Genomic DNA, 15238 nt, shown 5'->3' on the forward strand with positions numbered 1-15238 from the left:
CTTTGGGGTGGGGTGAGGAGCTCAAGCGTAGGCAGCATGGAGGAAGAGTGGAATGGAATGCCTCCAGGGCTCTACAGCAGCCCACTGGCATCCCAGACCCCAGTCTAGTAGCTCTCTGCAATAATGGGAGCAGATGGACCTGCTTAGCAGTCTGGAGAGGGCAGACAAAAAATGCCAACTTGTCAGTCTGAGCTTCCCCTCTCCTTAGCAGTAGCCTTCCTTTACCTGCCTCATGCTCAGAGTTTCATGAGAGTAGAGTGCTGGGTTTACAACTACAGAACTTGGCACAAGCTCCAGCTAGACCAGTTTCTGTCTGTATGACCCGGAGCAGGTTCTTTCTTCTCTCTGGACCTCAGTTTCCTCCTTTTTAAAAAGAAGGAGTAGGGGGCAGCTGGGTGGCTCAATGGATCGAGAGTCAGACCCAGAGATGGGAGGTCCTGGGTTCAAATCTGGCCTCAGACACTCCCCAGCTGTGTGACCCTGGGCAAGTCACTTAACCCCCATTGCCTAGCCCTTACCACTCTTATGCCTTAGGTAAGGGTTTAAAAGAGGGAGTGGAATTTAATGACTTCCAAGGTCTTCTCCTGATCTAAGCACTCTGATCCTAACCCACCTCCATCAAAGATCAGCAAGTATGGGAAATTGGGTGAGGGGTGGGTTAATGACAGTTGCATCGCTAGGATTGACAAATAGATCTAGAAGTTATCTGGGCCAGTGTTTCTAATTTTACAAATGAGGAAACCAAGGCACAGAGAAGTCATGATTCATCCAAGGTCATGTCTATGGCCGTAGTCCAGTCTGGTAAAACCCCTCAACTATAGCTCTTTTTTTGCTAGGGAAAAAGGGGGCAACCTCCTTTCTAGGATCCAAAAGAAAGGGACCCCCACCTTTAAGCTTTCTTTGGTTACCTTTAGACTGGAAATTGGGTTAGGTACTCCCTTGTCTAATACAGGAGAAGAGAATACAGGGCATGCTGACCCAACTAGCCTTGAAGCTGCTGTCAATCTCTCCCTCTCTCCTCCCTCTCCTTGTCTCTTGACAGTCTGTTAGGTCTTTGCCTTTCTCTCCCTCCCTCTCTCCCCCACTCCTCCTACCTTCCTCTCTCCAATTTAGCCAGCACCAGGGACAGAGGCGTCAGAGTCTCTCCCTTTGCTCTCTTTGGGAGGGGAGCTGATTTAGCCTAACTGGAGCTGATTCTGGTGTGAGGCTGGGGCTTCAGGATGTTTGCCAAGCCTCTGCTGCTCCTCCCAGGAGTTGGTCTGCAGAAACTACCTTCCTGGGTTTGGAGCCCAGGGAATACAGGGGGTGAGGGGAAGAGGGTGAAGGGAGCTGTCCAAGTGTCTGGGAAGACTCAGGTCACCCCCAGCCCTGGGCAGGTAGCCCTTGATGGCAGAGGTCTCTAGCCCCAGTTCAGAGCTGAAGGGGAGCAGGAGAAGAAGAGGCAGATGAATCCCAGCTATAGCCTAAGCCATGGAATGGCTGGCTCTGCTAGCCCAGTCCCTCCTTCCTGGGAAGGCACTGAGGAAGTGAGTGGGAATAAGAGAGACAAGGCCATATCCACATTCCTATTCCCATTCCTACCACTTACTCCTTCCAGGGCCCAACTGTTGTTCTCAGCCCCCCTTCCACTCCCCACCAGACACAGACAGATACACACACCTGGCCTGGCCAAGTCTTCTGCTTTAGAGTGGGAGCCAGGCTGTTGGGGACCCCTTTCCTTTCCAAATGGAATGGGGGCCACCTCTCTTGAAGCTGAGTCAGCACTGCATCCCCAACCTGGCACCCAGTTAGCTCCCTGAAACATCCCCTTCCTCTGCTGCCTTCCCCCTACCTCCCACCGCCCTTCCCCACAAGCCACTGGGGAGAGTCATTTCATTTCTCAAATTAAAAATCCATTCTGCTGTTCTGAATAATAGATGGGACAAGTGCTTGGAGGGAGGCAGGCAGCTGGGCCCTTGAGTTATGATGGACTAGGGTGTCCCAGGGTGGAGAGAGGAGAGGAGGAGTTCAGAGAGGCCATCATAAATGCCCTCCCTGGCTCCCCCCCCCTTAGGGCTGGTCCTAAGAGTCCTGCTGGACCATCTAGGCTAGAGTGCTCCCCCCTCCTTCCCACTCCCAGCCTTCTGACTGAGAGCAGATTTCCCCAGACCTTCTTGCTTTAAGAGTTTAAAGCCATGCTCTGATGAGCTGCTGGGTGTATTTGCTCCTTGGGGGGGTCCCCGATGTCCCTCCCTCTCCTTTCTCCAGTGAGGGTGAGCAAAATGAATCTCCTCTCCATGTAGAGAATGTAGAGAAGTTCACTTCCATCCCTGCTGCCCAGGTGATCCTTCCTTCCATAAGATGGGGTTGGCTTGCCTTGGCTCCCCCCCCCCCCCCCCAGGAAGCAGCTCTGCCTCAGCTTCCCCACCTTATGACTCTGGCTCCAGCAGCTGCTGCCTGCTAGCTGCTTGGCTCTGGGAATTGCTGCTCTGTGTCATTTGCTTGCTCATAATTCTAGGGGTCACCTTGCCAATCTTTGGGGGGGGGGGGTGCTAGGAGCCAGAGCAAATAAGGTAGGGAATCTGAGAAGGGATTCTTCTGTTCCTAGGGTCTGGACCTCAATTTCCTCCTCTGGACAAAGGAATGAGCTCTGCACACAAGTGTCAGCAATGGGTTTGGTGGGGGCGGGGTTGGCAGTTTAGGAGCCAAGGAACAAGGAGCCTCAGTTTCCACATCAAGACAAAGGAATAAGAAGACTTCAGACAAATATCAGGGATGCATGAAGGAGGGAGGTGGGGGGCTGGACCCCTGGAGCAGCTCCACGTCTCCATCCCCCACCCCCATCACATTTGCCATATTAGTTCCTTCACTCCCCAGGGTGGGGTTATTGGGCAGGGGCCAGGGGGTGTAGACCGAAGAAGAAGGGAGCCATGTTGTAGGGTGGGATGTAGATAAAGAAAAGGCAGGAGCAAGACAGGAAAATTGTGGCTGCTGGATTGAGAGCCAGATAATAGATCAATGGCAGATAGGGAGATGGATGGGTGGAGGTGGGAGGTGGGGGACTGAGGAGAGCAAGCAGGGGGCACAGAGCTAGAGAGCCACTGATGGGTCGATGGGCAGATGAGGGAGAATCAGGATGCACTGAGGCTGGAGCAGGGGCTGGGGGCTGGGGGGGGGGAGGGGACAGGCAGGTCCCTGTGGGGAGGAGATGTTTGTCTAGCCTCCTTTTTGCTAGGAGAGCACTGTCTCCCCAGACAATATCCATTTTTATATTTCTTGGAAATTTCACGGCATTCATTTCGGAGAAAATAAAAGCTGTCATTGCCAGAGAAATGATACCAATCGGGCCTGAAAAGGCTGGGAAATTATCCTCCCAGAGACAGAACATTGGGGGGAAAAATGCAGATTAAAAGCACAAAGAGACACTTTGCCATCGCCCTGCCCACCCCCACCCCCTTTGCGGAATCACCGCGTTTTACATAATTCCACAGCTCCCAGTTGGAATTAATTTCACCCAAGAGGAGGGAGGGAAGGACACGGAGAGAGATACCCAGAGACAGAAGCAAAGCCTGCTGGAGAAAGAGATAAAAAGATATAGGATCACAGATTCAGAGCTGGAAGGGACCTTGTAGGTCAGCCAGGCTCATCTTACAGAGAAGGAAACTGAGTCCCAGTGAAGTTCAGGCATTAGCCACCATGGTCCTATGGAGAAGAAAAGGCAGAGCTGGGGTTCAAATTCTGGTAGGAGAGAGAGACAGACAGACAGACAGAGACACAGAGAGAGAGAGATGGAGAGAGAGAGAGAGAGAGAGAGAGAGAGAGAGAGAGAGAGAGAGAGAGAGAGAGAGAGAAACAGAGACAGAGACAGAGAGACAGAGAGACAGAGAGAGAAGGAGAGAGAGAGACAGAGACAGGGACAGAGAGACAGAGACAGAAAGGAAGGGGAAGGACAATCTGAGGATCCAGGTTCAGAACCCACCTCCTATATTTCCATCTGTATGACTGAGGGAGAGTCATTGATTTTCCCCCTGGGGACTTAGTTTCATCATCTGGATTAAAAAGTAAAAATGAAAGATCGCATAGATGATTACCTGTGTGTCCTTGTCCAAGTATTTTCCCTTCTCTGTGCCTCAGTTTCCCATATGTAAAATAAGGAGTTTGGATGACCTCTAGGCTTCCATTTAGTTTTAAATCTGTAATCCTAAAGTCCCTCTTGACCCAGCTAAAACTTGAGTCAGATGATCTGGGTATAAATTCTGGGAAAATCATCATCATCATCAAAAGAAGAATGATGAATCAATGGGTTTTTATTAATTGCCTGACTATGGTGTTGGTCATACAAAAACAAAAAGCAAGAGAGTCCCTGCCTTCAGTGGGGAGACAATATGTTCATATCTGGGCTCACCAAATAAATACAAGGTAATTTTTGAAGGAAAAGTGTGAGCCCCTGTTTGTCAAGTACTCTATGGTCTCAACAATATTCTACAGGTTGGAGTCAGAAGACCCGGGTTCAAATTCCTATTCTGCTGCAGACTAGTTATAATATCTTGGACAAGTCTCAGTATGTATGACCTTAGGTGAGTCACATTCTCTCCATAGGCCTCAGTTTCCTCATCTGTAAACTGAAGAGGAGGGTGAGCGAGGCTACTTCTAAAGTTCTTTCTAGCTCCAGATCTAGAATCCAGAGCCACCAAGGGCTGGGAGGTGACTATGGGACCACAAAGGGTAAGCAAAGAACTTGGCCCAGGAGGAGGGAGCTGGGGACCTGCTGAGTCCAGACACCATCTAGTCAGCCCAGTTAGCTGAGGGATTCCTGGCCAGGGGGTGCACCTCAGTTTGGCTGTCTTTGAAGCTAATGGTCAATTGGCACATTGGTTCTTGCAGCAGCAACAGAACCTCTCTCAGTATCCCTTATGATTGGAGAAGAAGGGGTTAGCTTGGTTTGGGGACCAACTCTGGGTAGGGTTGCTTCTCTCAACCTGCCCCTCTTAAGGTTTTAATTCCTGCCTCATCCAGAGTCCTGCAGGCTGCAGTTTGGCTGTCTGCATGTCTGTCTACTGGATTGTCAGTCCATCTTCCTGCCTGCCTGCTCCTCTGTCTGTTTGTTTGCCTCTATCACTGTCCTGCCCAAGTTCAATTTTGGACAAGAGTCTTCTCTCTTACAATAACCATAACAAGACCAGCAGACACTTGTATAATGTTTTAACACTTAACAAAAACCCTTTTCTGATTCCTCTCTGGAGTCTTGTGACCTCTGTGAGAGTAGAGCGCCACAGAGGTTTTTACAGCCATTTTACAAATGAGTTATTGTGCTGTGACTTGTCCAAGGTCACACAGCTAAGAAGTGCTGGAGGTGATGTCTCAAGGAGGGCTTTCTTGGGCCAATCCAGCACACCGAGGCCCTGAGGTACCACTGCGTGGCTTGATTTGGATAAAACAAGCTTAGATTAGTAGCTAATGGGTGCCTTCACTTCCTGTAATCTATTGATTTGCTGGAAACTTTCTCCTTATCTAGTAAGTACACCCCTGCTGACCTCCAATGAGAGCCCAGGGACCAGAAGAGGAAAGGCAAAGGTACCACTCAACCAGCAACACCTCTGAGCTAAGGATACCTGAGAGGCATGTGAATTGTTTGGGCCTGTAAAGTCCCAGGGGCTTGGAGGGAAGAAACAAATATGGAATCACCAAGTGTTGATGAAGCATCTACTATATCTCAGACACTATACTAAGTGCTTTACAAATATTTGCTCTTCACAGCAATCCTGGGATGATTATTATCCCTATTTTTAGTGTTGAAGAAACTGAGACAGAGGGAAATGACTAGCCTAGGGTCATTCAGTGACTGAAGTCAGATTTGAACTCAGATCTTCCTGACTTTAGACCCAATGCACTCTCTCTACCATGCTACCTAGCTCGGGTTTCAGACTCATACCGGATAGTAACTAAGCTTTGGGCAAATTCACTTAGGAAGATCCGTGGACAGTGTCACAGAGGCCCTTCTAAATGACCAGAGTTGGGTAGGTGGTTCAGAGGGCAGTCTGAGCAATATGATAGTACCAGGAATTTAAGCTGGAGGGGATCTTGGGAATTGTCACTTCTTCCCCCTTGTTGGAGTCCCAGAAAAGTAAAGTACATGCCCAAGGTCATAAAGGGAGTTGGGACAGAGCTGGGACTTCTCTAACTCACAAGCATTTTTCCAACTGGGTGTGCAGTGGTGCCTGAATAGCGTGGCCCATCCCAGAGAGTTGAGCTCTTGCTGCTCATCCCCTCATAGGCTGGGATTGAGGGAGGAAGGCAGGCATGGCAATGGGATCCTGGTGGGCAGCATCTTTGGGTACAGGTGGAGCACCAGGAGAGGAAGCACAGTAATGGCTGTCACCCAGGTGGGTGATAACCATTACTGCATAGAAGCACCCTGGGGCAAAGTCAAAGGGTAGATGTCCTGGAGGGAATTGACTGGGAAGACCTGGGGATACAGGGCAAATATTTCTACTTCCTCATCCCCCCATGAATAATGGCAAGGTCCATTTGTCCCTGCTGGGGCCAGGACAAGGGCAGGATTTCTGTTAGCTTCTGAACTCTGCTCTTCTTTTATGGTTACCAACTATGAACATGGCCTTCTTTGGTACTGGCCCAAAAGAAGGCTCCATGTTGTTCCTGTCTGGAGGGAGGAATCCCAAGGAATGTACCAGGGACAGGTACCAGGCCCCTTTTCCCAACCCCTTTGGGGTCAATGTTCTCTGTGGACAAGAGCCGGCTCCCTAGAGCTTTGGGGAGAGGTCTTAAGGGGATTGGACAAGAGATCCTATAAAGAGAAGTCCATAGAGGTACTTTCTCTCAGGAACGACCACCTAGCTCCCTTCTCCATAAGATGTAAGGGTTGGACTCCTTGGCCTCAGAGGTCTTTCTATCTCTAGAGAGCATCATGGGATCACAGAATCTGAGAAGTGGAAAAGACTTCATTGGCTATTCTGGAAAAGAATTGTGTCTATCATGTATTGGACTAATGGTCATTCAGCTGGTCAAGGTCTTTTGGCACCTTCTCTGTCATCTGCTATGGTAGCTATCCATCCCAGCTTTGTGTTGAATGTTGGATATGCCTTTATCTAAGCCACTGATAAAACCAATAAGCATCAGAGGACCACACACAGATCCCTGAGGTACTCTACTGGAGACTCCAGATATATTGACATCAAATCTTCAACAACAAGACTTGGCAGCACAGAAGCAGCCTGGGCCTCAGTTTCCTTGCTTGAAAAATAAGGTTAGACCAGGTAATTTCAAAGGAAACTTCTAAGCTCTATGATCCTAATACTGAAATTCCCTGGACCTCAATCTCTTCCTCTATAAAATGAAGAGTCTGAATGATAAGACCTCTAAGGCCCTTGCATTTCCAACATTCTATGATCCCATGATCTCTCTGGGCTCAGTTTTCCCATCTCTAAAATGAGGCTGTATTAGATAGGGGAGGTCAGTTCCAGCTCCAAAATTCTATGATCCCATGACCTCTTGGGGCCTCAGTTTATCTAGACCTTTTAGATCTCTTACAGCTCTGTAGCTGGGAGTCTTATATCTCTCATATCTCCTGCTGGACGTAGTTTAGGAGGCAGTTGAAAAGCCAAGTGGAGGCCAGGGAGTAGTCAAAGAGAAGAGCAATTGATTTCTCTGTAGTGTTTGCAAAGGGCTTTAGAAACAATCTCATTTGTTTCTTATAACACCTTCATTTTATTTTTGATTATAGATATTTTAATTTACCAATTATGGATAATAACAAATTCCTACATCAGTTTTCTGAAGATATATGATCCAACTTGTCTCCCATCCTTCCCTCCTTGAAGAGCTGGCAAGAATTTGATCTGGGTTATACATGTATTATCATGCAAAACATATTTCCATATTCATTTTTGTAAGAGAATAATCACAGGAAACCCCCAAATTAACCCCCCCCAATAAACTAAAGTGAAAAATCTTCTGCTGTGATCTACATCTGACTCCAACAGTTCTTTCTCTGGAAGTGGAGAGCGTTCTTTGTCATAAGTCTCTCAGAATTGTCCATCATCGTACTGCTGAGAGTAACCAAGTCTACGGCATTTGGTCTTTCGACAATATAACTGTTACTGTGTACAATGTTCTTCTGGTTCTGCTTATTTCACTGCATCAGTTCATGTCAGTTTTCCCAGCTCTTTCTGAAATCATCGTGGTCATCATTTCTTAAAGCACAATAGTATTCCATTGCCATCATGTACCCTGGCTTGTTCAGCCATTCCCCAATTGATGGGCATCCCCTCGGTTTCCAATTCTTTGCCACCACAAAAATCGCAGCTAGAAATATTTTTATATAAGTAGGTCCTTCCTCCCTTTTTTGATCTCTTTGGGATACAGACCCAGGAGTGGTATTACCAGGGAGGCACAGTTTTATAACCCTTTGGGCAGAGTTCCAAATTACCTTCCAGAATGGTTGGATCAGTTCACAATTCCCCCAACAACGCCTTAGGGTTCCAGTTTCACCACATCCCTTCCAACAGTTATCACTTTCCTTTACTGTCATAATCTGAGCTATCTATTCCTTGTGATGCCTCCATTTTCCTTAGAAATCTACATTTTCATTTTTGTGCAACACCCATTCTGACCCAAGGTGGGGAATAGGAGGTGTCTAATCCTTTGACCCATTCACTAAACCTTTATTAAATGCCTTGTGTGCCAGGCATTGTGCTAGGCGCTAGGGCTTAGGAGCCAGGCAAACTGAAACCATCCTACTCTCAAGGAGTTTCCATTCAACTGAGGGAAAGGAATACAGAAATACGGTGCAGACAGTTATTAATCACCTACTATGGCCAGGAACATGGCTGGATGCTGGGGATACAAAGACAAGGACAGACCCATCTGCCTTTGAGTTTATATTCTAGAGAGGGAGAAGGTGTTTCAAGCTCCAGGTGTGGGTGCCCAAGAGAGCCTCGACAGTAGGGGTTCAGAATCCAGGGAAGAAGCTGGAGAGCACAGAGCCTTCGAATTGAGGTGTTGAGGAGACTGGGTACTCACCACCACTGGATACGTGGACTAACACCCCATGCCCAGCCCCTGGAGCTGAACCCCCCAAGCCCTCTCCCCAGAAGATTTCTCCCTTTTCTCTCTAACCTACCCTCAGCCCTAGAAAAATGTGGCTGTTGCCTCTAAGTCTCTGTCAGCAAAGCCCCCTTCTCTGAATTCAGTGAGGACATGGTTGGCATTAAAAAGCTTTACTGAGGAATTAGGGGGAAAGGTAAAATAAAATATAATTAGTACAGACTCATAGAGCTGTCAGGCTCCAAAGGCAGATGAGAAAGTCTTCTGTTTAACCCTATCTCTCCCTTTCCTACTCTGGCTCTGACCTTTCTCTATGTCCAAGTCAGCAGCTTTTGTAGAAACCTTAGGAACAGATAAGGCTACTCTTCCTCCCTCCCTCTCTCTCTCCCTCCTTCTCTCTCTCTCTCTCTCTCTCTCTCTCTCTCTCTCTCTCTCTCTCTCTCTCTCTCTCTCTCAAATAACCCTTACCAAGGGTTGCTAGGTGGCTCAGTGGATTGAGAGTCAGGCCTATAAATGGGAGGTCCTATGTTCAAATCTGGCCTCAGATACTTTCTAGCCATGTGACCCTGGGCAAGTCATTTAACCCTCATTGCCTAGCCCTTAATATCTTTCTGCCTTAGAACCAATATATAGTATTGAATTTAAGATAGAAGGTAAGGGATTTCTTAAAGATTTAAAAATAAATAAATAACCCTGTCTGTCTTAGCATAGTATGAGTTTTAAAGCAGAATTGCAGGAAGGGCTGGGCATTTGGAGTTAGGTGAGTTGCCCAGGGTCACACAGTCAGGAACCCAGGACTTCCCACCTCTAAGTCTGGATCCACCTCAATGCTCCTGCTCTTCTTATATGAAGCTCAGTTCATCCTGACCAAGCCTCCCACACTGAACCATCCCATTGTGTTAGCCCTTCTTTACATTATAGTTTGTTGAGCTGAACCTCAATTCCTGGAAAAACTCAAGTACATATTATTAAAGGGATGGCCTATGAATACATAGAAAGAGAAACAGCAATCACTAAGCCAGCATGGGTTCATCAAGAGTTACAAGAATGTGCCAATAAATGTTTAACTGCCAGCTCTCTAGGGGGAGAAAAGTATGCAGGACACATACATTTAAATTTAATCTGCATTATTCCATCCCCCCCATCACTTTGTAAGTCTACAATCAAGCAAACAGTAAGCCATTCCCTAATCTGCAAATTTCTTAGGTGCAAATGCTCCCAGTTTAATAAGTCACTCTCCTGAATTCAGAGGGTCTGGCTCCAGAATATCCCATGAGTAAATAATGTAAGAAGAGACAGGAGAAGGTACCTTCTTCCATTCTCTGCAGAAGCTATGGGTATGGATCCTATACATGGTGGATACAATGTCAAACATTTCCCATGAATTGGCTAGTTTTACTAAACAATCTTTTTCTTCTTTGGTATTGAGAGATGGTCGTCAGAAGGGGGAAGGAAGAGGGATTTATGAGGAAATGGAGGCAATGAAAAAGACAAAAGAGATCAATAATCATTTTTAAAGGGAGCATCTGTTTTCTATCCATACCTCCATTATCTTTTACTTTTGAAATTGAATTTTTGTTCCCAAATACAAGACTTTGCATTTACCCTGCTTCCATTTTGGCTCTGCCTGGCCTGTCAAGATCTTTTTGGATCCTGACTTTGTCTTCCACTGGCTGTGTTAACTGGCCCTCCCAGCTTTGGGTCTTGCCCTCCTCTTATTTCCTTTGTCACAAGGTTACTAGACTGATGGGTAGTGCTGTAATCAGGGTACTGCTGGAAATGTTGCATCCTTGGCTAAAAACATTGACAGAAAAGAATTTCCCTCCCCAGCAAGGACTAGGTGATCCAAATGCACATCCAAGCATGTGTGTGTAGCACATCTGAGGCCAAGCATCTCACAGCATTCTTGTGGACATGGAGGGATGTGATCTGGATGATGTGGAAAGTGGATTCAAGGCTTGTTGAACCAGCAGCCCCATTCCATGATGATCAGTGGCTCAGTGTCAAAATTGAGGAAAGTCAGAAGGGAACCCCATACCTTCTTAGAATCGATCAGTGTCAAGGCAGAAGAGTGGTAAGTGCTAGGCAACTGGGGTTCAATGACTTGTCTAGGATCTCACAGCTAAAAAGTATCTGAAACCAGATTTGAATGAAGGACCTCCTGTCTCTAGGCCTGGCTTTCTATCCACAGAGCCACCTCTCTACCCCTATTTGGTATTTTAATTATTAATTTTAGCGAAGACATCATGGCATTCTTACCAGTTTTGTGCATTATGCAACGCGAGGAAGGATAAGTAACACATTAGGTGATTAGGATCAGCATCCTAGAAGATCTCAGAAGCTAGAACAATGGCTCACATTTAACGATTTCAAATCTACTACGGAAAAATGTAAAATCTCAACATTTGGGTTCAAATAATCAATTGTAGAAGTACAACAGAAGGGGGACTTGTCTAGACAACAATTGCTCTGAAAAGTATTTGGGTGGAGGCTACACTGGACCCCAAGTTCATATGAATCAACAATGCATTGTGGCTGCCAGAAGACTAATGAAATCCTAGGCTTCATTCATCAAAGGAGAGTGCACAGAACGAGGGAGGTGATGGTCCTGCTGGACCTCAAGCTGTCCAGCTCATGTAGGATGCTTAGTCCCATTCTGGGGCCATATTTTAGGAAGGACATTGATAAAGTGGAGCATGGCCAATTTGGTAAGAAAACTGGAAACTCTGCCTTATTGGGATGAGTTGAAAGAACTGAGTATGTTTTGGTTAAAAAGGAAAAAAAATAGAGATAAAAGGAATCAGAGTCATGAAGTGGAAAGAGCCCTACAGTTGGAGTTGGACAAGATGAGTGCTTAAATCCCATCTCTGGTGCTATTTGCTATGTGACCCTAGGCAAGTCATTTAACTTTGTTTTGCCCCAGTTTCCTCATTTGTCAATGGGGTTATACTACCTTTATTGATGTGAGGATCAAATTTGATTACATATGCAAACTCTATCACACTCCATAAACTTCAGTAATTATTATTATTCTAGCTCTCTTCAAGCATTTAGGGTCATACAAAATAGATCTCAAAGGGATGTTAGAGATCATCCAGTGTAAACCCCTTTACAGATATTAACATCAGATTCAGAGAGGTGAAGAGACAAAGGATAAACGAATCAACATTTATTGAGTGCCTGCTATGTACCAGACACTTGCTGAGTGCTGGAGAGGCAGGAAGAGAGAAAAGACAGTCCCTGGCCTCAAGGAGCTCATCTTCTGATGGGGAGGCAGAATGCAAACAAACATATACAGAGCAGCTCTGGACAGGATAAAGAGGAAAGAATTGAGAGGGGAAGCCCTGGAATGAAGAGGGGTTGGGGAAGGCTTCCTGTAGGAGATGGTATTTTAGCTGAGCCTAAAGGAAGCGAAGGAAATCAATGAGTGGAGAAGAAGGAAAGCATTCCAGGCACATGGGACTGCCAGAGAGAATGCCTGGAGCCCAAGGTCCCAGGGTCTCATTGGGACAGCTGGGAGGCCAGTGTCACCAAACTGAAGAGTAGATATCAGGGAGTCTGGAAAGGGGGAAGGGTTTGCTGATGAGGGTTTGGAATATGAAAACAGCATTTTGCATTTTGTCCTGCAGGTGATGGGCAGCCACTGGAGATTACTTATTGGATGGGGAGGTGTGGGAAGGTGACATGGTCATTAGGAAAATCACTAGCCACAACTAGTGGCTGAATGGAGGATGGATTGGAGTGAGGAGAGAATTGAGGCTGGCAGACTCACCAGTAGACTGTAACAGTAGCCCAGGTGTGAGGTAAAGAGGGTCTGCACCAAAGGGGTGGCAGTGTCAGAGGAGAGGGGCTTGTATTGAAAGACATTGCTAAAGAAAATCCACAAGCCTTGACAACAGATTGGACATGGCAAGAGGGAATGAGAAGCTGAGGATGACACATAGGGGTGAGCCTGGGTGACTAGGAAGACAGTGTTGCTCTCTATAGTCATTGGGAAGGCAGGAGGTGGGTAGCTAGGTGACACAGAAGATAGAGCACAGGGCCCAGTCAGGAAGATTCATCTTCCAGAGTTCAAATCTGACCTCAGATGTTTTCTAGCTGTGTGACCCTGGTCAAGTCACTTAACCCCATTTGCTTCAGTTCATCTGTCAAATGAGCTGGAAAAGGAAATGGCAAACCACTTCAGTGTCTTTGCCAAGAAAGTCCAAATGGGGTCACAAGGAGTCAGACACAAATGAAACAACGCACAACAACAGGAGCTGGGGAGGGTTTGGGGGGAAGGTAGTGAATTTGGTTTGGGACATGCTGAATTGAAGAAGCCTCCTGGCCATCCAGTTCCAAGGGTCTGAAAGGCACTTGGGGAGTTGAGACTGGAGGCCAGAAGAGAAGATGGAGTGGAATGGCTAGATTTGAGAATCATTAACAGAGGGATTTGAGTGAAATCCAGGGGAGCTGATGGGAGCACCCATGGGTGCCCAAGATAAAGGAGCAGAGATTTAGAGTTAGAAGGAACTTTAGAAGCCAGCTACTCCAATTCCTTCATTTTGATGATGAAGACATGGAGGGGTTAAGCTGCCCAAGGACATACAGGGAGTGACAGAGGTGGAATTTGAACTGGCATTCTGAAGATTCTAAAGCTGGTATTCTTTGCATTACACCACAGGGGGAAGGCTATTTCTGGGAGGAGGATTAAGCTGGTTCTACTTGGTCCCAGAGGGCACAATTGGGAACAATGGGGAGAGTGGAAGACAAGCAGTTTTAGATGATGCAAAAATAACTTCCTCATAATTAGTGCTGTCCTAAAGTGGAATGGGTGGCTTCAGGAGGTAATGGAAAACCCATTACAGTAGGTATTCAAGCTGAGACCAGAGGAGCCCCCTGTCAGCAAAAGTGTAGAAGGGATTACTGTTTGAGGCTAGGTCATTGGCTTCTAGTGAACCAGAGCACTAGAGAATCACCTTTGAGATTCTATAACCTTGTGATGCTCTGGCTCTCCCTGAAGCACCCTAGAACAGTGGTCTTTCTGACAGAGGAAACAATCACTGGATTTAGTGTCAAAGGATCCGACTTCAAATCTTGGCTCTGTACAACCATAGGCTATCTATCCTCTCCAGGCCTCAGTTTCTTTATCTGTAAAGTGAGGGGGGGGGGTGGATTAGTTGTCCACAAAGATCCTTTCCAGCTCCAAATGCTGTTTCTTGAACAAAACATTCTCTCTTGACTCCCAGTATTTTTTGTCTGTCCACCATATATGAAATGTTCCTCCTCATCTCTACCTACCTCCTTCCTCAGTTTCCATCAAATCCCAAATAAAATCTCATTTTCTATAGGAAGTCTTTTCTAAGTCCTCTTCTTAAAAAAAAACAACAACTTATCTTCCACCTTAGAATCAATATTAGGTAGTAGATCCAAGGCAGAAGAATGGTAAGGGCTAGGCAACTGGGGTTAAATGACTTGCCTGGGGTCATACAGTTAGGAAGTGTCTGAGACCACATTTGAACCCAGGATCCCCACCTCCCCTTGGCCCTGCCTCTCAATCCACTGAATCATCTAGCTGCTCCACCTCAAGTCCTCCTAATTCCTTCTCTTAATTCTTTCCATTTTTTCCTATATGTAGCTAGTTTGTACTTAGTCGATTACTTGTTGTTTCCCTTAGATTGGGTGCTCCTTGAGGGCAGGGACTCTCTTTTGCTCTGTCTTATATTCTTAGTACAGCTTCTGGCACATAAAGTTCTCAACAAATGTTTACTGACTAACCGAATAAACCTATGCTCCAATCTATAGTCTTGTGAAAAGATTTCAGATCCCACTTCTACCATGACTACCTGTGTGGCTTTGACAGGGCACCTAACTTCTGGGTCTCCGTCTCTTCGTTTGTAAAAATGAAGTGTTGTACTATAAGGCCTCCAATGTCCCTCCCAGCCATAATTCTACGAAACAAAAAGCATTATCCTAACTGGTATCATCATTGGACCCTTGCCTATTCCAGACCCCTTTGGCTTATTCATGGAAATGAGATAATGGGCAGCCCTTCAAGTCTAGTGCCTGTGCCCATATCCTTCCAGAGATCTGACTTTGGACTTGATCCACCTCCCAAGGTACACTTCTGTCCCTTAACTCCAAGACTCACTTCTCCTCTAACCTCAAGGGAAATGGTCAATCCAAAGTCTCTGAAGCAAATAATAATGGGTCATAA

Source organism: Monodelphis domestica, chromosome 2 (assembly GCF_027887165.1).
Source record: "Monodelphis domestica isolate mMonDom1 chromosome 2, mMonDom1.pri, whole genome shotgun sequence".
Taxonomy (NCBI): Eukaryota; Metazoa; Chordata; class Mammalia; order Didelphimorphia; family Didelphidae; genus Monodelphis; species Monodelphis domestica.